Raw genomic sequence first — 22,693 nt, forward strand, 5'->3', positions numbered from 1 at the left:
TTCAAAATTGAGTTGCATCCCAAAATAATCGGGCGTCCAGGTGGATTTACAGGATTATTATGTATCTGTGTCGATATATATATTGCTGGTACTGTTGGGTTTGTATTGTTCAAGAATGTGGCTTCTTTTTCACTTACGCATCCCTCATCAAGACCTTTCGAACTCAGAGTAGAGATGACTTTACTCAGTTCATTTGTAGGTTTATTAGAAATCTTTCTATAGTTATCAGTCGGTGCAAGTTGTTTATGAATTTCTTCATTATATGATGGTTTGCCCATGAGAACAATAACACCGCCCTTATCTGCTAGTTTTAAAACAACATTTTTAAGCGATTGTAGATGCTGGAGAGCTCTGTGTTCCTCTTTGGACAAATAGTATTTGTTGTAATGAGAGTTGTTAAAGACATTCTTTGTTTCAATCATCACAGCATTTTCAGAAGTTATTATCTCCTTCGTGATCATATGGATAGATGGAATACATTTTGAAGTCTTATAGAGCCCTGTTGTGTCATAAGTAGGTGTTTCTTGTCTGGAACAAAATCTATCAAACAAATAAACCTAAAAAACACAATGAAGTTCAATTTTGGTTTGAAAAAAATCATTGCTGTGTGTAGGTACGAATGATAATCCAGATGTGAGTACCAAATTTTCGGCTGATGTTAAAGTATGTGCTGATAAATTAAAAATGGGGACATGAGATGGCGCTAGTGTGAGCGTTTCCCTTTCCCGGCCGCCACGCCACTTGCAACCTGATGCTGACCTGACTGGCTGGACTTTGCGATCAGCTAACAGCCCTGGCCCACATGCGAAGGATTTTCACCTGATGGATGCTCGCCGTGACCCCGCCGCTCGTTGCACCTGAATCCCGGGTGCTTCGAAACTCCGTTCACGTCTGGAGTGGACATAGAGACACTGGATCGCCTGCCTGAGTCTCCGTGACATTGCGCGCATGCTGCGGTGCTGGTTTTGCTGCAAACAGAGGCCGAGCTGCCTCCGCTCTCTCTGATGGGATCCGGTGGAAACAGCGGAAAAGTGGTCAGAAATACAAAGTGCAGTAGCGGCTGTGGAATGTCTCCTCACGGCCAGAAGACCCTCAACGTAAAGGCTATCACAACCCAAGAGGAGCCAGGATAAAAAGATACGGTGGAGAAAATAACGGATAAACTAGACCCCCCAACTAAAAGTAAAAGGGATGTAGGGGGTAGCAAAAAAACGGGGTGGCTTGGCGGAGCGAACAGTTTAAAGGAAAATGCAGCTGGAGGAGAAGGAAGCTCTCCATCCATTGTTAGACATTTTTCTGTGCTCCAAAAAACCCCTACACTCACCCCTGCACCTACTCCCGCTCCAACTGAACTAAGTAGTCTATCTGGAGCGGTCTTAGCCCAAGGCACCATACAGCCTTCTTTACAAGCAACACAATCAGTCATGAATTACCCTGGAGGAGAGACTATTGTGTGCGAGGAAGAGCTGGCATCAGAGCTTACTTATGCAATCAAGACGCCATAGCCGCTACCACCACTGCTACTAACGTTAAGACTCCCTCTATTGCCACCACTATCACCATTCTTACTGACCCCAAAGTGGAAAGAATGACTCCCTGCAAGGATTATAAGGATGTGGAAAATGGTCTTGAAAATTTGAACTACAGACCAATAGACCCACAGACTCCAGACTTAGCAAATGAAAACTTTTTCTCTGTCTTTATCTGGAACAGACAATGAGCTATCAAGCTCGACAGAAAGCAGTAAGTCTGAAGGGAAGCAAAATGATTCGGTCACTGATACTATAAAAAAAAAGCCCGAAGTAAAAGACGCAGTCAGCTGAAGTGGGATCATTCAGACTTACACGGATCTTTACCCTCTGGGATCACTAATCATCAACAAGGAGCAAGTCCACAATTAACGATCGCAAATACGCCTGAACCCTCTCTGTCATCGATGTTTGAGTCCATCAAGCAATTTCAGGAGGAAGCTAGAACAGACAGCCTAGCTGCAAATGGGGCTTCCAAAAAACTCCATGGTGAATCAGAAAATTAAATAAAATCCGATATCGGCGACAGGGTCTCAATGGTTGAAGGGAGAGCAGAGACTCTTGAAACTGAAGTAACGCAAGTAAAAGAACAATGCGCTACTCATGAGGCCTGCCTCACCGACATGATGACCAAGCTAGAGGAACAGGAAAACAGGCTGCGGAGGAATAACCTGAGACTACTAGGAATATCAGAAGGTCTTGAGGTTGAGGACCCCAAAGGGCTCATCGTGAAATTACTCTGGGCAGCTTTTCCATCACAGTCTAATTGGAACTGGGACCAGAAGATCCAAAGGGCGCACCGCTTTCCCTTTAATTTGAAGAAAAAATGAGACAGTAGTAGCTTTGGAAATGAGAACCCAGAGCAAATTTTTTTTGGGGAACTTTCTTTTAAGACAAATAGTGTATGATCAAGCCAGGACTAACTCTCAGAAAGAAGCAGTCGGAATAAAGTTTGTTTCCAAACCAGATTTTAGTCATGCAACAGTCGAGAGGAGGTGGCGGCTTCGCCAAATGATAACTCCTCTACAACAACAAGGTGCTCAAGTTTATCTGATGAATCCGGCAACATTGAAAGTAATTCATGAAAGATCAACCCAGGTCTTTTTATTCGAGATTAAAGCTGGAGAATGTGAGAAGTTGGCCTGGTATATGATGCTCACTAGTTCTAGTGATCACCTTGTACCATGCCAAGCAACCCTTATGATGATTGGTTGTAAGTCAACCTTATAGACCAGCTATCCTAGTAGCGTGGACAAAGCAGTCTTAGGCTAAACTCTGTAAAGGCATGTGAAGCAAGCTGTTTTACCATACACAATCCCCTTGAATACCAAATGAAAGGACACCACACAGATATATATTGAAAATATATATATATTTATTTACTACAAATATCCCCTATACTCTTTATGAGCACAGAAGCAAATGCGTTAAAACAAAACACAGTTTAAATATACAAAAGTTGCACAATATGGATGAGCCCTAGGGGCCACTTAAACCATATACTAAAATAGTGGTATAAGAACCACCAATTGGAAAGGAAATAGGCCTAGGGCCTGGGGAATCGCTGGAGCTGTTCGGGACTAACAGTGAAGAAGTCGGGAAAGGCCCGCGGGACTCGGGTGCAGCGCTTAAAGCACACGCATGCACCAATGCAAAGTCAATGGTGTGTAAAAGTTACAAAGTTACTGCAAAAGGAGTCTTCCGACTGGACTAAGACTACCAAACTTTAGAGTTAGGCACTAGAAGGGTGTACCAGTGTAAGAAAACCGGTGTTAGTAAGTTACCTCACCCACAGGAAGTGGGTGCATAGGTGCCAAAGTGTGTCGGGTTTCGTCACGCAGTCTGATGGTGCCTGAGGATGAAGATGCTGCAGGCGTCCAGGCGAGAAGTGTCCGGTGTGATCCAAGGGTGGATCGAGGATGTGAAGACCTGAAAGCAGAGGGGACAATGTTCAGAAGTCACTAGCCAGTGACTGGTGAGGAACCAGGATGGAACCAGGCGATGTCGGGTGCAAACAGGCGATGAGGCGCAGCTTGTCTCCGCAGCCACGTGGACACGAAGAGGTCTAGGACGTCGAGGAGTCGATCACGAGCTGTCCCACAAAGGCTCTAGGTGATGGCGGTGTCAGCAACTTGATTGGAGCAAACAGGCCTTGGCTAATGCAAGCCACGCAGGAAGTGAAGAAAGCTTAGTTCTCGGACCAGCAAGGTCAGAGGTGCTGATCCTTTTTACAGGAGCGAGGGACAGTCTTGAGCAACCAGACCAGCAGTTTAGATTGTAGATTTCGTTGCCAGGATGGCCACTAGCCGCATGGCAAGTGACCGGGATGACGCGCCAAGTGGCAAAGTGCAAAAGGGGCCCACACAGATCGTGAAGATGCTGGGGGGCTGATCTTTGGTGCAGATGCTGCTCGGTGGTAGGGCTTCTCAACCCCCAAAGCACAACGTCGAGGGGGCCTCAGGTGCTGCGCAGTCAGGTTCTCGGGGGTCTTTCAAGATGGCCGGTCCCACGTCTCTTGATGCCTCCACGGGTCTCTTCTTTTCAGGGACTGTGGATCGGGCTGTGAGATGTCTGGGAATCTAGGTCTTGTCAGGCTCTGGGCTCGGGGTCCAGGGTGAGGCGGTGGCAAAGCAGACGTCCAGTTGCTGGTTGGTGCCTGTATTCACAGGGTGGTCACTCCTTGGCCACAAGGGAGATTCTCTTCAGTCTTCTGTGCAGCAGAATGTCGAAGTCCAGTTTTCTTCTTAGTTTCAAGTCGAGTTCAGGATGATCTGAAGTCTTGGGACACAGCTCCTACTCTTATTCCAAATCTAGGGGCCGGATTACCTGCTACGTCCCTCCTCTGGGTGGGACCAGGAAGGGGGGTGGTTACACCCCCTTTCCTTTGTCCAGCTTCGCGCCAAGACTGGGGCTGGAGAGCCCCAGCACCGGTTTGAACTGGCATATGCACAGGGACACCTTGTGTGCCCCAGGCATGTCTCATTCTATTCAGCCCTGTCCTACCCAATACACAAAATCCTGTCTGGGGTGGTGCTAACACCTCCCAAGGCAGGAAACCCTTTGTCCAAGCCTCCCTCGCTGGAAGGACTCCCAGCAGCAGGAGGTCAGACTTGTGTCTGTGGTGGCAGCATCCATTTTGTGATGCTGAGGCTCTAGTTTAACTTTAACCGGGGTTCAGGTTATGTACATGTCGTGTCCCTCTAGAAGGGTGGAATGCCACCCCCGTCGCCAGAACTGGCGAGGGGGTAGTATTCCAATTCGTATGACATCTTACTCAACATGTTTTGATAAAGCCAAACCAAAGTTAGCAAATAACCGCGAGGATTATAATGCACTTAAGAGTATATGGTATGGCAGTATCATGGAACGGCTACAGGAAGTGGTTCCGAAAGCTGCAGACAGGCTCAGCTCATGCTAGAGCACCATCTCACATATTTCCAAGCACTCTGCCTCCAGGATTGATGAGGCCTTCCATAGGAATGGCTGATAGGAACATATGTGTCCATTTTAGGTTAGGTATAGGCATACTATACCTAAGTAAGGGGTGATTACACCGACTTACCCCAGCTGAGTGATCAGCCAGTTGTGTCAAATATGGAGGCCTGGCCAGGGGTGGCACAATACGTGCTGCAGCCCCTGGTAAGCCTTGGAAACACCTATGCCCTGGGTACCCTGTTACAGGGGCCTATAAGGTGAACCAGTTCCAATTCGTAATGCACCTAGAGTGCATTGGCATTAATTTAGAGAGAGAACAGCAGGCTGTCGATCTGATTAGCGGGCCCACAGCCACATTAAGTCATAAACCAGTGAAGCAAAAAGCAAACATTTGGGGTGACCATAGGATAGCAGACCCTACTCTCCTACACAACCCCCCCCCCAAACGCAGGGACATTAGACTAACCTTGACCAGTTGTGTCTTCATGTTCTAAGTGGAAGTACCTGGAGAGACCATCTGCATTACCATGGTCAGTCCCTGGGCGGTGCTCCACTGTGAAGTCCATCCCCTGTAGGGAAATGGACCACCTGAGCAGTTTGGGGTTTTCACCCTTAATCTGATTAAGCCATAAGAGGGGCTTATGGTCGGTCTGAATCTTGAAGTGAGTGCCAAACAAGTATGGTCTCAACTTCTTCAGGGCCCACACCACAGCAAAGGCCTCCCTCTCAATGGCTGACCAACGTTTGTCTCTGAGGGTCAGCCTTCTGCTAATAAAAGCAATGGGCTGGTCTTGACCATCTACATTAAGCTGTGAAAGCACAGCTCCCACCCCCAACTCAGAAGCATCTGTTTGGACAATGAACTCTCTTGAGTAGTCAGGACTCTTCAGGATAGGTGCAGAGCACATGGCCTTCTTCAGGTCATCAAATGCCTTTTGACAGTTTACTGTCCACTGAACCGTTTTGGGCATCTTCTTGGATGTCAGATCATTAAGAGGAGTCACAATGGACCCATAGTTCTTAACAAACTTCCTGTAGTACCCAGTCAGGCCAAGAAAGCTCTGACCTGAGTCTGGGTGGTTGGAGGGGACCAGTCCTTTATGGTCTGGATCTTACTCTCCAGTGGTTGAACTTGGCCTCCACCTACAGGGTGGCCCAAGTATACAACTTTACTCTGCCCTATCTGGCACTTGGTGGCCTTGATAGTGAGGCCTGCATTTTGCAGAGCCTCTAGCACTTCCTTCAGGTGGACCAGGTGATCCTCCCAGGTGGATCTGAAGACAGCAATATTATCCAGATATGCTGCGCAAAAGTCATCCAACCCAGTAAGGACTTGATTCACCAACCTTTGGAAGGTGGAAGGTGCATTTTTCAAACCAAAGGGCATCACCACAAATTGGTAATGCCCACCTGGGGTAGATAATGAAGTTTTGGCTTTAGACTCCTCAGCTAACCTGATTTGCCAATAGCCAGCTGTCAAGTCAAATGTGCTCAAATACTTGGCAGAAGCCAATTTGTCTATGAGCTCATCTGCCCTTGGAATAGGGTGTGCATCTGTCCTGGTGACAGCATTGAGTCCTCTGTAATCGACACAGAACCTCATCTCTCTCTTGCCATCTTTGGTGTTGGGTTTGGGGACCAGCACCACTGGGCTAGCCCAGGGGCTCTCTGAAGGCTCAATAACACCTAATACCAGCATCTTTTGCACCTCAGTCTTTATACAGTCCCTGACATGGCCAGGTTGCCTGTAAATCTTGTTTTTCACAGGAAGACTGTCACCAGTGTCCACCACATGGGTACACCAGTTAGTCTGACTGGGTGTCAATGAGAACATATGTCTATATGACTGCAAAACTTGTCTACAGTCGTTTTGCTGATGTTCAGTGAGGCTGCCATCTAAGGCCACACCATCAACTGAGCCATATTCAGGGTTCTGAGTCAGCAGGTCTGGGAGGGGGTCACTCTCTTCCTCCTGCCCCACATCTGTAGCCATGAGCAAGCCCATGTCTGCCCTGTCAACATATGCCTTCAGTCTGTTAACATGGAGCACCCTGTGGGGGCTCCTGGGAGTTCCTAGGTCCACCAAGTAGGTAACCTCTCCCTTCTTTTCAATGATAGTATGGGGTCCAGACCATTTGTCTTGGAGTGCTGCTGGGGCCACTGGCTCCAACACCCATACTTTCTGTCCAGGCTGGTACTCAGTCAAGACAGCCTTTTGGTCATGCCAAGCTTTCTGTAATTCTTGGCTGGCCTTAAGGTTTTTGGATGCCTTCTCCATATACTCAGCCATCCTGGAGCGGAGACTAAGTACATAGTCCACTATGTCTTACTTGGGTTTTCTGAGAGGTAACTCCCATCCTTCCCTCACTAAACACAGGGGTCCTCTTACAGGGTGCCCAAACAACAATTCAAAGGGGCTGAAGCCAACCCCCTTTTGTGGGACCTCTCTGTAAGCAAACAGAAGGCAGGGCAGAAGGATATCCCATCTTCGCCTGAGCTTTTCAGGTAATCCTTTGATCATACCCTTTAGGGTCTTGTTGAACCTCTCAACAAGCCCATTGCATTGTGGATGATAGGGAGTGGTGAACTTGTAATTGGCACCACATTCTTCCACATAGCTGTTAAGTATCCTGACATGAAGTTGGCACCTCTATCAGATACTACCTCCTTAGGAAACCCCACTCTGGAGAAAACTCCAAGTAAGGCCCTGGCCACAGCAGGAGCTGTTGTGGTCCTAAGGGGAATTGCCTCTGGGTACCTGGTGGCATGGTCCACCACCACCAGTATGAATCTGTGCCCAGATGCTGTAGGGGGATCCATTGGACTTACAATATCAATCCCCACTCTTTCAAAGGGGACCCCCACCACAGGTAGTGGTATCAGGGGGGTCTTTGTTGTTCCACCTGCTTTGCCACTGGCTTGGCAGGTTACACAGGAGCGACAAAACTCCTTTGTATCTTCAGACATGTGAGGCCAGTGAAAGTGAGGGACAAGCCTGTCCCAAGTCTTGTTCTGGCCTAGGTGTCCTGCTAAGGGAATATCATGGGCCAAGGTTAGAAGGAAGCCCCTAAATTGCAGAGGTATAACCAACCTCCTGGTTGTACCAGGCTTGGGGTCCCTACCCTCTGAATAAAGGAGCCCATCGTCCCAATACACTTTATGGGTACCTTGAGCATTCCCAGCAGCCTCAGCAGCAGCCTGCTGTCTGAGGGGTTCAAGAGAAGGACGGGTTAACTGAGCCTGCCCCAAGTCTGCCCTAGAAGGTCCCCCTGTCCCCTGAAACTCAACCTGATCAGGTTCCAGTTCTTCAGGGACAGTTCCTTCAGGGGTCTCAAGATCATCTTCCTGTGAAGGCTGATCCTCACTTGTAGGCAGCTGGGAAGGCACAGCCTTTACCCTCCTGTTCTTCTTCTTGGAAGGTGCTTGGTCCATTGTTCCAGGATCCAAGACCTGAGGTTCAGAGAGGCACGTTTTGGCCTGTGACCTGGTCACAGCAAGGACATGTGATGATATCCCTAACATCTCTGCATGAGTCCTGTACTCAACTTCTGACCATAGAGAGCTCTCCATGTCATTGCCCAACAAACATTCTACTGGGAGATCAGCACTAACCACAACTCTTTTTAGGCAAGTTACCCCTCCCCAGGAAAAATTAACAAGTGCCACACTATGTGTAGTAGTGACATTGCTGGTATTGGTCACCAGGTAATTATCACCTGGTATGTATTGTCTAGGGTCCACAAAGCTAGGTGTCACCACGGTGACACTGGCACATGTGTCCCTGTATGCTTGAGCCACTTTTTCATTAATCAAAGGCGTCTGCCTGTACTTGCCCAGATTACTGGGGCTGACAGTAGTGGACAAATCTATGTCCAGATCACAAATCAGGACAGCCTGTGTAGGGGTTCTGACTAGGCCAGACTCTCCCTCAGTTCCAAGGTGATACCTACTACCCCCTTAGTTTGTGGACCAACACTGCTGACTGTACTATTCGGTGCAGGTGCCTTAGGGGCTGCAGTGTTGGGCGCTCCACTCTTTTTACACTCACTGGTCCAGTGAGAGGGGTTTTTACAAGTACTACACCAGGGTTTTCTTTGACCTTCTTTCTTCTTCTTCTTGGAAGTTTGGGACCCACCCTCAGTATTAGTTTGGGGCCCTGTTGAAGACTTCTGGTCTTTAGCTTTCTGCTCCCCACCCTTCTGGTCTGTTTTCTTTTGGTCACCACCCTGGTTCTGGGTCTGGTTCTTTTGCTTAACTCTGGTTCTAACCCATTTGTCTGCCCTCTTTCCCAATTCTTGGGGTGAGGTCAGATCTGAGTCAACCAAATGTTGATGCAACTGCTGGTTCTGGAAATTATTTAAAATGTGTTCTCTCATAAGCAAATTGTACAATCCTTCATAGTCTGTAACCTTACTTCCCAGCAACCATCCCTCCAGAGCCTTAGTGGCACATTCAACAAATTCAGACCAGTCCTGAGTCTGTGTCTTCTGGGTCTCTCTGAACATTAACCTGTTCTGTTCAGTGGTTAAGCCTAACCCATCAATCAGAGCACTCTTCAGGACCAGGTAGTTTCTAGAATCCCCATCACTAACTGTGAGGAGTCTGTCTCGGCCTCTACCTTCAAAGGAGAGCCACAAGATTGCTGCCCACTGCTCTTGAGGGATCTGCTGTACTCTGCAGTCCCTCTCAAGTGCAGTCATCCATTTGTGGATATCATCCCCAGCTTTGTAGGGGGGCACAATCTTACTCAGGTTTCTATTGTCATAGGACCTGTCTTTATCCTTAGGGATAGTGCTGCCACCAGTGGATCCTAATCTACTCTCTCTAGGCTGTCTTGCTTTAGCAAGCTTCTCTTGGGCCAGGGCAACTTCTAATTCTTGCTTCTGGATCCTAAGCTCAGCCTCTCTCATTCTGGCCTCATGTTCCCTTCTCTGAGGGCTAGTCATCCCTCTTTTGGAGTGACCATGAGAACCTCTAGAAGCATGGGAAGCATTGGATTCACCTGAGTGATTCCTTCTCCTCCTAGACTCCTGGTTAAGTCCACTTGGGGGTCTGAGTGGGTTGGACCCTGACTCAGTCCCAAATTGGCTTAAGTTAGCCTGGCTAAGTCTCCTGACTGGCACCTGACTAAGTCTCTCATCATCAGAATCACTTTCTTCTTCCTCCTCTTCATCCCCCTCATCCTCAGGCTGAGTATCTCCAGTGTTCTGGTCTTCCTCATCTATCTGGACAACAGGGACAGGGGCGTCAGCATTATCATCTTCAGTGGGAGAGCCTCCTTCAACATTCCCTGTGGGGTCTGCTTTAGAGGTCTTTAGAGCTTCAGACTGGTCTAAAAGCTCTCTAAGGTGTGCTGTGGTAGGGGCTGGACCCGTCTTGAGACCTCTTAAGGTACACAGCTGCCTCATTTCTTTAAAGTTTAACATAGCAAATTTGGATGGTGCCCTTGGAGGGTCACTCTCAACAGGGACAGGTCCAGTGGACCCCTCTGCTCCAGACATTGCTCTAGTGTGGGTGGATATGTTGCAATCTACCTACACTGGTGTTTACCTACTAAACCTAGCTAGTAGTTGTAGTCAGGGTGTGCTATTCCCTATCCTCTACAACAACTAAGTTCAGTAGAACTTAAGTATACTAGTCTTGTTTTATATGTACCTAACAGGTACCTGTATGATCTTTCAAATGATACTCTCAAAGATTGTAATGGTAAAACAACAGCAAGCTCAAATCCCAACCGCTGCTCACCAATGTGAGAAGTTGGCCTGGTATATGATGCTCACTAGTTCTAGTGATCACCTTGTACCATGCCAAGCAACCCTTATGATGATTGGTTGTAAGTCAACCTTATAGACCAGCTATCCTAGTAGTGTGGACAAAGCAGTCTTAGGCTAAACTCTGTAAAGGCATGTGAAGCAAGCTGTTTTACCATACACAATCCCCTTGAATACCAAATGAAAGGACACCACACAGATATATATTGAAAATATATATATATTTATTTACTACAAATATCCCCTATACTCTTTATGAGCACAGAAGCAAATGTGTTAAAACAAAACACAGTTTAAATATACAAAAGTTGCACAATATGGATGAGCCCTAGGGGCCACTTAAACCATATACTAAAATAGTGGAATAAGAACCACCAATTGGAAAGAAAATAGGCCTAGGGCCTGGGGAACCGCTGGAACTGTTCGGGACTAACAGTGAAGAAGTCGGGAAAGGCCAGCGGGACTCGGGTGCAGCGCTTAAAGCACACGCATGCACCAATGCAAAGTCAATGGTGTGTAAAAGTTACAAAGTTACTGCAAAAGGAGTCTTCCGACTGGACTAGGACTACCAAACTTTAGAGTTAGGCACTAGAAGGGTGTACCAGTGTAAGAAAACCGGTGTTAGTAAGTTACCTCACCCACAGGAAGTGGGTGCATAGGTGCCAAAGTGTGTCGGGTTTCGTCACGCAGTCTGATGGTGCCTGAGGATGAAGATGCTGCAGGCGTCCAGGCGAGAAGTGTCCGGTGTGATCCAAGGGTGGATCGAGGATGTGAAGACCTGAAAGCAGAGGGGACAATGTTCAGAAGTCACTAGCCAGTGACTGGTGAGGAACCAGGATGGAACCAGGCGATGTCGGGTGCAAACAGGCGATGAGGTGCAGCTTGTCTCCGCAGCCACGTGGACACGAAGAGGTGTAGGACGTCGAGGAGTCGATCACGAGCTGTCCCACAAAGGCTCTAGGTGATGGCGGTGTCAGCAACTTGATTGGAGCAAACAGGCCTTGGCTAATGCAAGCCACGCAGGAAGTGAAGAAAGCTTAGTTCTCGGACCAGCAAGGTCAGAGGTGCTGATCCTTTTTACAGGAGCGAGGGACAGTCTTGAGCAACCAGACCAGCAGTTTAGATTGTAGATTCCGTTGCCAGGATGGCCACTAGCCACATGGCAAGTGACCGGGATGACGCGCCGAGTGGCAAAGTGCAAAAGGGGCCCACGTAGATCGTGAAGATGCTGGGGGGCTGATCTTTTGTGCAGATGCTGCTCGGTGGTAGGGCTTCTCAACCCCCAAAGCACAGCATCGAGGGGGCCTCGGGTGCTGCGCAGTCAGGTTCTCGGGGGTCTTTCAAGATAGCCAGTCCCACGTCTCTCGATGCATCCACGGGTCTCTTCTTTTCAGGGACTGTGGATCGGGCTGTGAGATGTCTGGGAATCTAGGTCTTGTTGGGCTCTGGGCTCGGGCTCCAGGGGGAGGTGGTGGCAAAGCAGACGTCCAGTTGCTGGTTGGTGCCTGTATTCACAGGGTGGTCACTCCTTGGCCACAAGGGAGATTCTCTTCAGTCTTCTGTGCAGCAGAATGTCGAAGTCCAGTTTTCTTCTTAGTTTCAAGTCGAGTTCAGGATGATCTGAAGTCTTGGGACACAGCTCCTACTCTTATTCCAAATCTAGGGGCCGGATTACCTGCTACGTCCCTCCTCTGGGTGGGACCAGGAAGGGGGGTGGTTATACCCCCATTCCTTTGTCCAGCTTCGCGCCAAGACTGGGGCTGGAGAGCCCCAGCACCGGTTTGAACTGGCATTTGCACAGGGACACCTTGTGTGCCCCAGGCATGTCTCATTCTATTCAGCCCTGTCCTACCCAATACACAAAATCCTGTCTGGGGTGGTGCTAGCACCTCCCAAGGCAGGAAACCCTTTGTCCAAGCCTCCCTCGCTGGAAGGACTCGCAGCAGCAGGAGGTCAGACTTGTGTCTGTGGTGGCAGCATCCATTTTGTGATGCTGAGGCTCTAGTTTAACTTTAACCGGGGTTCAGGTTTTGTACATGTCGTGTCCCTCTAGAAGGGTGGAATGCTACCCCCGTCGCCAGAACTGGCGAGGGGGTAGTATTCCAATTCGTATGACATCTTACTCGACATGTTTTGATAAAGCCAAACCAAAGTTAGCAAATAACCGCGAGGATTATAATGCACTTAAGAGTATATGGTATGGCAGTATCATGGAACGGCTACAGGAAGTGGTTCCAAAAGCTGCAGACAGGCTCAGCTCATGCTAGAGCACCATCTCACATGTTTCCAAGCATTCTGCCTCCAGGATTGATGAGGCCTTCCATAGGAATGGCTGATAGGAACATATGTGTCCATTTTAGGTTAGGTATAGGCATACTATACCTAAGTAAGGGGTGATTACACCGACTTACCCCAGCTGAGTGATCAGCCAGTTGTGTCAAATATGGAGGCCTGGCCAGGGTTGGCACAATACGTGCTGCAGCCCCTGGTAAGCCTTGGAAACACCTATGCCCTGGGTACCCTGTTACAGGGGCCTATAAGGTGAACCAGTTCCAATTCGTAATGCACCTAGAGTGCATTGGCATTAATTTAGAGAGAGAACAGCAGGCTGTCGATCTGATTAGCGGGCCCACAGCCACATTAAGTCATAAACCAGTGAAGCAAAAAGCAAAAATTTGGGGTGACCATAGGATAGCAGACCCTACTCTCCTACACAACCCCCCCCAAACGCAGGGACATTAGACTAACCTTGACCAGTTGTGTCTTCATGTTCTAAGTGGAAGTACCTGGAGAGACCATCTGCATTACCATGGTCAGTCCCTGGGCGGTGCTCCACTGTGAAGTCCATCCCCTGTAGGGAAATGGACCACCTGAGCAGTTTGGGGTTTTCACCCTTAATCTGATTAAGCCATAAGAGGGGCTTATGGTCGGTCTGAATCTTGAAGTGAGTGCCAAACAAGTATGGTCTCAACTTCTTCAGGGCCCACACCAAAGCAAAGGCCTCCCTCTCAATGGCTGACCAACGTTTCTCTCTGGGGGTCAGCCTTCTGCTAATAAAAGCAATGGGCTGGTCTTGACCATCTACATTAAGTTGTGAAAGCACAGCTCCTACTCCCAACTCAGAAGCATCTGTTTGGACAATGAACTCTCTTGAGTAGTCAGGACTCTTCAGGATAGGTGCAGAGCACATGGCCTTCTTCAGGTCATCAAATGCCTTTTGACAGTTTACTGTCCACTGAACCGTTTTGGGCATCTTCTTGGATGTCAGATCATTAAGAGGAGTCACAATGGACCCATAGTTCTTAACAAACTTCCTGTAGTACCCAGTCAGGCCAAGAAAGCTCTGACCTGAGTCTGGGTGGTTGGAGGGGACCAGTCCTTTATGGTCTGGATCTTACTCTCCAGTGGTTGAACTTGGCCTCCACCTACAAGGTGGCCCAAGTATACAACTTTACTCTGCCCTATCTGGCACTTGGTGGCCTTGATAGTGAGGCCTGCATTTTGCAGAGCCTCTAGCACTTCCTTCAGGTGGACCAGGTGATCCTCCCAGGTGGATCTGAAGACAGCAATATTATCCAGATATGCTGCGCAAAAGTCATCCAACCCAGTAAGGACTTGATTCACCAACCTTTGGAAGGTGGAAGGTGCATTTTTCAAACCAAAGGGCATCACCACAAATTGGTAATGCCCACCTGGGGTAGAAAATGAAGTTTTGGCTTTAGACTCCTCAGCTAACCTGATTTGCCAATAGCCAGCTGTCAAGTCAAATGTGCTCAAATACTTGGCAGAAGCCAATTTGTCTATGAGCTCATCTGCCCTTGGAATAGGGTGTGCATCTGTCCTGGTGACAGCATTGAGTCCTCTGTAATCCACACAGAACCTCATCTCTCTCTTGCCATCTTTGGTGTTGGGTTTGGGGACCAGCACCACTGGGCTAGCCCAGGGGCTCTCTGAAGGCTCAATAACACCTAATTCCAGCATCTTTTGCACCTCAGTCTTTATACAGTCCCTGACATGGCCAGGTTGCCTGTAAATCTTGTTTTTCACAGGAAGACTGTCACCAGTGTCCACCACATGGGTACACCAGTTAGTCTGACTGGGTGTCAATGAGAACATATGTCTATATGACTGCAAAACTTGTCTACAGTCGTTTTGCTGATGTTCAGTGAGGCTGCCATCTAAGGCCACACCATCAACTGAGCCATATTCAGGGTTCTGAGTCAGCAGGTCTGGGAGGGGGTCACTCTCTTCCTCCTGCCCCTCATCTGTAGCCATGAGCAAGCCCATGTCTGCCCTGTCAACATATGCCTTCAGTCTGTTAACATGGAGCACCCTGTGGGGGCTCCTGGGAGTTCCTAGGTCCACCAAGTAGGTAACCTCTCCCTTCTTTTCAATGATAGTATGGGGTCCAGACCATTTGTCTTGGAGTGCTGCTGGGGCCACTGGCTCCAACACCCATACTTTCTGTCCAGGCTGGTACTCAGTCAAGACAGCCTTTTGGTCATGCCAAGCTTTCTGTAATTCTTGGCTGGCCTCAAGGTTTTTGGATGCCTTCTCCATATACTCAGCCATCCTGGAGCGGAGACTAAGTACATAGTCCACTATGTCTTACTTGGGTTTTCTGAGAGGTAACTCCCATCCTTCCCTCACTAAACACAGGGGTCCTCTTACAGGGTGCCCAAACAACAATTCAAAGGGGCTGAAGCCAACCCCCTTTTGTGGGACCTCTCTGTAAGCAAACAGAAGGCAGGGCAGAAGGATATCCCATCTTCGCCTGAGCTTTTCAGGTAATCCTTTGATCATACCCTTTAGGGTCTTGTTGAACCTCTCAACAAGCCCATTGCATTGTGGATGATAGGGAGTGGTGAACTTGTAATTGTCACCACATTCCTTCCACATAGCTGTTAAGTATCCTGACATGAAGTTGGCACCTCTATCAGATACTACCTCCTTAGGAAACCCCACTCTGGAGAAAACTCCAAGTAAGGCCCTGGCCACAGCAGGAGCTGTTGTGGTCCTAAGGGGAATTGCCTCTGGGTACCTGGTGGCATGGTCCACCACCACCAGTATGAATCTGTGCCCAGATGCTGTAGGGGGATCCATTGGACCTACAATATCAATCCCCACTCTTTCAAAGGGGACCCCCACCACAGGTAGTGGTATCAGGGGGGCCTTTGTTGTTCCACCTGCTTTGCCACTGGCTTGGCAGGTTACACAGGAGCGACAAAACTCCTTTGTATCTTCAGACATGTGAGGCCAGTGAAAGTGAGGGACACGCCTGTCCCAAGTCTTGTTCTGGCCTAGGTGTCCTGCTAAGGGAATATCATGGGCCAAGGTTAGAAGGAAGCCCCTAAATTGCAGAGGTATAACCAACCTCCTGGTTGTACCAGGCTTGGGGTCCCTACCCTCTGAATAAAGGAGCCCTTCGTCCCAATACACTTTATGGGTACCTGGAGCATTCCCAGCAGCCTCAGCAGCAGCCTGCTGTCTGAGGGGTTCAAGAGAAGGACGGGTTAACTGAGCCTGCCCCAAGTCTGCCCTAGAAGGTCCCCCTGTCCCCAGAAACTCAACCTGATCAGGTTCCAGTTCTTCAGGGACAGTTCCTTCAGGGGTCTCAAGATCATCTTCCTGTGAAGGCTGATCCTCACTTGTAGGCAGCTGGGAAGGCACAGCCTTTACCATCCTGTTCTTCTTCTTGGAAGGTGCTTGGTCCATTGTTCCAGGATCCAAGACCTGAGGTTCAGAGAGGCACGTTTTGGCCTGTGACCTGGTCACAGCAAGGACATGTGATGATATCCCTAACATCTCTGCATGAGTCCTGTACTCAACTTCTGACCATAGAGAGCTCTCCATGTCATTGCCCAACAAACATTCTACTGGGAGATCAGCACTAACCACAACTCTTTTTAGGCCAGTTACCCCTCCCCAGGAAAAATTAACAAGTGCCACACTATGTGTAGTAGTGACATTGCTGGTATTGGTCACCAGGTAATTATCACCTGGTATGTATTGTCTAGGGTCCACAAAGCTAGGTGTCAGCATGGTGACACTGGCACATGTGTCCCTGTATGCTTGAGCCACTTTTTCATTAATCAAAGGCGTCTGCCTGTACTTGCCCAGATTACTGGGGCTGACAGTAGTGGACAAATCTATGTCCAGATCACAAATCAGAACAGCCTGTGTAGGGGTTCTGACTAGGCCAGACTCTCCCTCAGTTTCCAAGGTGATACCTACTACCCCCTTAGTTTGTGGACCAACACTGCTGACTGTACTATTCGGTGCAGGTGCCTTAGGGGCTGCAGTGTTGGGGGCTCCACCCTTTTTACACTCACTGGTCCAGTGAGAGGGGTTTTTACAAGTACTACACCAGGGTTTTCTTTGACCTTCTTTCTTCTTCTTCTTGGAAGTTTGGGACCCACCCTCAGTATTAGTTTGGGGCCCTGTTGAAGACTTCTGGTCTTTAGCTTTCTGCTCCCCACCCTTCTGGTCTGTTTTCTTTTGGTCACCACCCTGGTTCTGGGTCTGGTTCTTTTGCTTAACTCTGGTTCTAACCCATTTGTCTGCCCTCTTTCCCAATTCTTGGGGTGAGGTCAGATCTGAGTCAACCAAATGTTGATGCAACTGCTGGTTCTGGAAATTATTTAAAATGTGTTCTCTCATAAGCAAATTGTACAATCCTTCATAGTCTGTAACCTTACTTCCCAGCAACCATCCCTCCAGAGCCTTAGTGGCACATTCAACAAATTCAGACCAGTCCTGAGTCTGTGTCTTCTGGGTCTCTCTGAACATTAAGCTGTTCTGTTCAGTGGTTAAGCCTAACCCATCAATCAGAGCACTCTTCAGGACCAGGTAGTTTCTAGAATCCCCATCACTAACTGTGAGCAGTCTGTCTCGGCCTCTACCTTCAAAGGAGAGCCACAAGATTGCTGCCCACTGCTCCTGAGGGATCTGCGGTACTCTGCAGTCCCTCTCAAGTGCAGTCATCCATTTGTGGATATCATCCCCAGCTTTGTAGGGGGGCACAATCTTACTCAGGTTTCTATTGTCATAGGACCTGTCTTTATCCTTAGGGATAGTGCTGCCACCAGTGGATCCTAATCCACTCTCTCTAGGCTGTCTTGCTTTAGCAAGCTTCTCTTGGGCCAGGGCAACTTCTAATTCTTGCTTCTGGATCCTAAGCTCAGCCTCTCTCATTCTGGCCTCATGTTCCCTTCTCTGAGGGCTAGTCATCCCTCTTTTGGAGTGACCATGAGAACCTCTAGAAGCATGGGAAGCATTGGATTCACCTGAGTGATTCCTTCTCCTCCTAGACTCCTGGTTAAGTTCACTTGGGGGTCTGAGTGGGTTGGACCCTGACTCAGTCCCAAATTGGCTAAAGTTAGCCTGGCTAAGTCTCCTGACTGGCACCTGACTAAGTCTCTCATCATCAGAATCACTTTCTTCTTCCTCCTCTTCATCCTCCTCATCCTCAGGCTGAGTATCTCCAGTGTTCTGGTCTTCCTCATCTATCTGGACAACAGGGACAGGGGCGTCAGCATTATCATCTTCAGTGGGAGAGCCTCCTTCAACATTCCCTGTGGGGTCTGCTTTAGAGGTCTTTAGAGCTTCAGACTGGTCTAAAAGCTCTCTGAGGTGTGCTGTGGTAGGGGCTGGACCCGTCTTGAGACCTCTTAAGGTACACAGCTGCCTCATTTCTTTAAAGTTTAACATAGCAAATTTGGATGGTGCCCTTGGAGGGTCACTCTCAACAGGGACAGGTCCAGTGGACCCCTCTGCTCCAGACATTGCTCTAGTGTGGGTGGATATGTTGCAATCTACCTACACTGGTGTTTACCTACTAAACCTAGCTAGTAGTTGTAGTCAGGGTGTGCTATTCCCTATCCTCTACAACAACTAAGTTCAGTAGAACTTAAGTATACTAGTCTTGTTTTATATGTACCTAACAGGTACCTGTATGATCTTTCAAATGATACTCTCAAAGATTGTAATGGTAAAACAACAGCAAGCTCAAATCCCAACCGCTGCTCACCAATGTGAGAAGTTGGCCTGGTATATGATGCTCACTAGTTCTAGTGATCACCTTGTACCATGCCAAGCAACCCTTATGATGATTGGTTGTAAGTCAACCTTATAGACCAGCTATCCTAGTAGTGTGGACAAAGCAGTCTTAGGCTAAACTCTGTAAAGGCATGTGAAGCAAGCTGTTTTACCATACACAATCCCCTTGAATACCAAATGAAAGGACACCACACAGATATATATTGAAAATATATATATATTTATTTACTACAAATATCCCCTATATTCTTTATGAGCACAGAAGCAAATGCGTTAAAACAAAACACAGTTTAAATATACAAAAGTTGCACAATATGGATGAGCCCTAGGGGCCACTTAAACCATATACTAAAATAGTGGTATAAGAACCACCAATTGGAAAGGAAATAGGCCTAGGGCCTGGGGAATCGCTGGAACTGTTCGGGACTAACAGTGAAGAAGTCGGGAAAGGCCAGCGGGACTCGGGTGCAGCGCTTAAAGCACACGCATGCACCAATGCAAAGTCAATGGTGCGTAAAAGTTACAAAGTTACTGCAAAAGGAGTCTTCCGACTGGACTAGGACTACCAAACTTTAGAGTTAGGCACTAGAAGGGTGTACCAGTGTAAAAACACCAGTGTTAGTAAGTTACCTCACCCACAGGAAGCGGGTGCATAGGTGCCAAAGTGTGTCGGGTGTCGTCACGCAGTCTGATGGTGCCTGAGGATGAAGATGCTGCAGGCGTCCAGGCGAGAAGTGTCCGGTGTGATCCAAGGGTGGATTGAGGATGTGAAGACCTGAAAGCAGAGGGGACAATGTTCAGAAAGCACTAGCCAGTGACTGGCGAGGAACCAGGATGGAACCAGGCGATGTCGGGTGCAAACAGGCGATGAGGTGTAGCTTGTCTCCGCAGCCACATAGACACGAAGAGGTCTAGTATGTCGAGGAGTCAATCACGAGCTGTCCTACAAAGGCTCTAGCTAATGGCGGTGTTGGCAACTTCATTGGAGCAAACAGGCCTTGGCTAATGCAAGCCACGCAGGAAGTGAAGAAAGCTTAGTTCTCGGACCAGCAAGGTCAGAGGTGCTGCTCCTTTTTACAGAAGCGAGGGCCAGTCTGGAGCAACCAGACCAGTGGTTTAGATTGTAGATTTCATTGCCAAGATGGCCACTAGCCACGTGGCAAGTGACTGGGATGACGCATCAAGTGGCAAAGTGCAAAAGGGCCCCACGCAGATCGTGGAGATGCTGGGGGGCTGATCTTTGGTGCAGATGCTGCCCGGTGGTGGGGCTTCTGAAACCCCAAAGCACAGCATCGAGGGGGCCTTGGGTGCTGCGCAGTCAGCTTCTCGGGGGTCTTTCAAGATGGCCGGTCCCACGTCTCTCGATGCCTCCACGGGTCTCTTCTTTTCAGGGACTGTGGATCGGGCTGTGAGATGTCTGGGAATCTAGGTCTTGTTGGGTTCTGGGCTCGGGCTCTGGCGGGAGGCAGCGGCAAAGCAGACGTCGAGTTGCTGGTTGGTGCCTGTATTCACAGGGTGGTCACTCCTTGGCCTCAAGGGAGATTCTCTTCAGTCTTCTGTGCAGCAGAATGTCGAAGTCCAGTTTTCTTCTTAGTTTCAAGTCGAGTTCAGGATGATCTAAAGTCTTGGGACACAGCTCCTACTCTTATTCCAAATCTAGGGGCCGGATTACCTGATTATCCTCTGGGTGGGACCAGGAAGGGGGGTGGTTACACCCCCTTTCCTTTGTCCAGCTTCGTGCCAAGACTGGGGCTGGAGAGTCCCAGCACCGGTTTGAACTGGCATATGCACAGGGACACTTTGTGTGCCCCAGGCATGTCTCATTCTATTCAGCCCTGTCCTACCCAATACACAAAATCCTGTCTGGGGTGGTGCTAGCACCTCCCAAGGCAGGAAACCCTTTGTCCAAGCCTCCCTCGCTCGAAGGACTCCCAGCAGCAGGAGGTCAGACTTGTGTCTGTGGTGGCAGCATCCATTTTGTGATGCTGAGGCTCTAGTTTAACTTTAACCGGGGTTCAGGTTATGTACATGTCGTGTCCCTCTAGATGGGTGGAATGCTATCCCTGTCGCCAAAACTGGCGAGGGGGTAGTATTCCAATTCGTATGACACCTTACTCGACATGTTTTGATAAAGCCAAACCAAAGTTAGCAAATAACCGCGAGGATTATAATGCACTTAAGAGTATATGGTATGGCAGTATCATGGAACGGCTACAGGAAGTGGTTCCGAAAGCTGCTCAGTTCATGCTAGAGCACCATCTCACATATTTCCAAGCACTCTGCCTCCAGGATTGATGAGGCCTTCCATAGGAGTGGATGATAGGAACATATGTGTCCATTTTAGGTTAGGTATAGGCATACTATACCTAAGTAAGGGGTGATTACACCGACTTACCCCAGCTGAGTGATCAGCCAGTTGTGTCAAATATGGAGGCCAGGCCAGGGGTGGCACAATACGTGCTGCAGCCCCTGGTAAGCCTTGGAAACACCTATGCCCTGGGTGCCCTGGGTACCCTGGGTACACTGTTACAGGGGCCTATAAGGTGAACCAGTTCCAATTCGTAATGCACCTAGAGTGCATTGGCATTAATTTAGAGAGAGAACAGCAGGCTGTGGGTCTGATTAGCAGGCCCACAGCCACATTAAGTCATAAACCAGTGAAGCAAAAAGCAAAAATTTGGGGTGACCATAGGATAGCAGACCCTACTCTCCTACAGAGAATTCCTAAAAGAAATAACGGGGAGGAAAAAAAGCTAAGCTATGAATCCTAAGACTCTGGCAAAGACTCTCCAAAATATAACTTTATGGTGTTGAGGGGACTCGATTGGCTTTTCTACGCTAAATGGGAGGAAAAATGTATTTTTGTATGCTTTTCTTTCTTCTTTTTTTCCCTTTTTTGTCTTTTTTTGCATACAAAATTATCTGTATCCTCTGCTTTTTTTCGCTTTTGGGTAGCCAGGCTAGTCTAATCTGGGTGATTAACCGATAAAAACACAGAGTGGGGTGGTGGCTGGGAACTCACACATGTTTACCACCATTCAGGGTTCCCCTGACTGTCTATTTTGGGGGGGGGGGGTGATGGGAGGGTGAGTGGGTCCGGATTGAACACAGTAGGGCTAAAGGTCAAAAGGCTGGTGTTGTTTTTTTTAAACCTTACATTTTTATATATCTGTAATGTAGGAGAGCAGGATGTGTGTGCTTTTTGGCTAGGTGAAGGTGGCTGGCGGCGGGGGCTGTGGGGGTTGGGTGTTGGGGGAGGGGGTGGCTGGAGGGGTCTGGGGATGGAGGGACTCGGGTGTTAAGATTTACGTATAGGTCACTATTAGAATAAAACAATGAACGTATTAAATAAACTCAGAATTGTTTCGTTGAATATCTGTGGCTTGAATGATCCACTGAAGAGACAGAGAACCGCACAGACATTACGTTTGATGGGGGTGGATATAATATGTCTCCAAGAGACTCACATTGAAGGGGGCAGAAATCCCTGGTGAATTCTCTAGGGTTTAAAATCATTGGGGTAACCTCTCAGGGCACTAGGGTGAAGGGGGTTGGGATTTTGGTGCGGAAAACATTACCTTTAGTAGTGAACCAAGTTAAATCAGACACATTAGGGAGATGGGTTATGGTAAGTTGTTCTCTATCCTCTAAACTTGCATTTACGATCTGTTCCGTCTACGCAAGTAATCTAGATGATCCAGGGGTAATAAACTACGTAAATGAAGAGCTTGTGCATTGGCCGCTTCTTCTATTGACGCAGCCCCCCAACTACTGTTGGATCATAATCCTCTTTTTTTAAACTTAGAGGGCTGGGCCAATCAGGAGCCAACCTCGAATTGAACTTTTGAAAAGGCACTACTATATGATAATAGCTACTGAGAACATATGGCCAGTTGGATA

This window comes from Lissotriton helveticus, chromosome 2_1 (assembly GCF_964261635.1).
Source record: "Lissotriton helveticus chromosome 2_1, aLisHel1.1, whole genome shotgun sequence".
Lineage (NCBI taxonomy): Eukaryota > Metazoa > Chordata > Amphibia > Caudata > Salamandridae > Lissotriton > Lissotriton helveticus.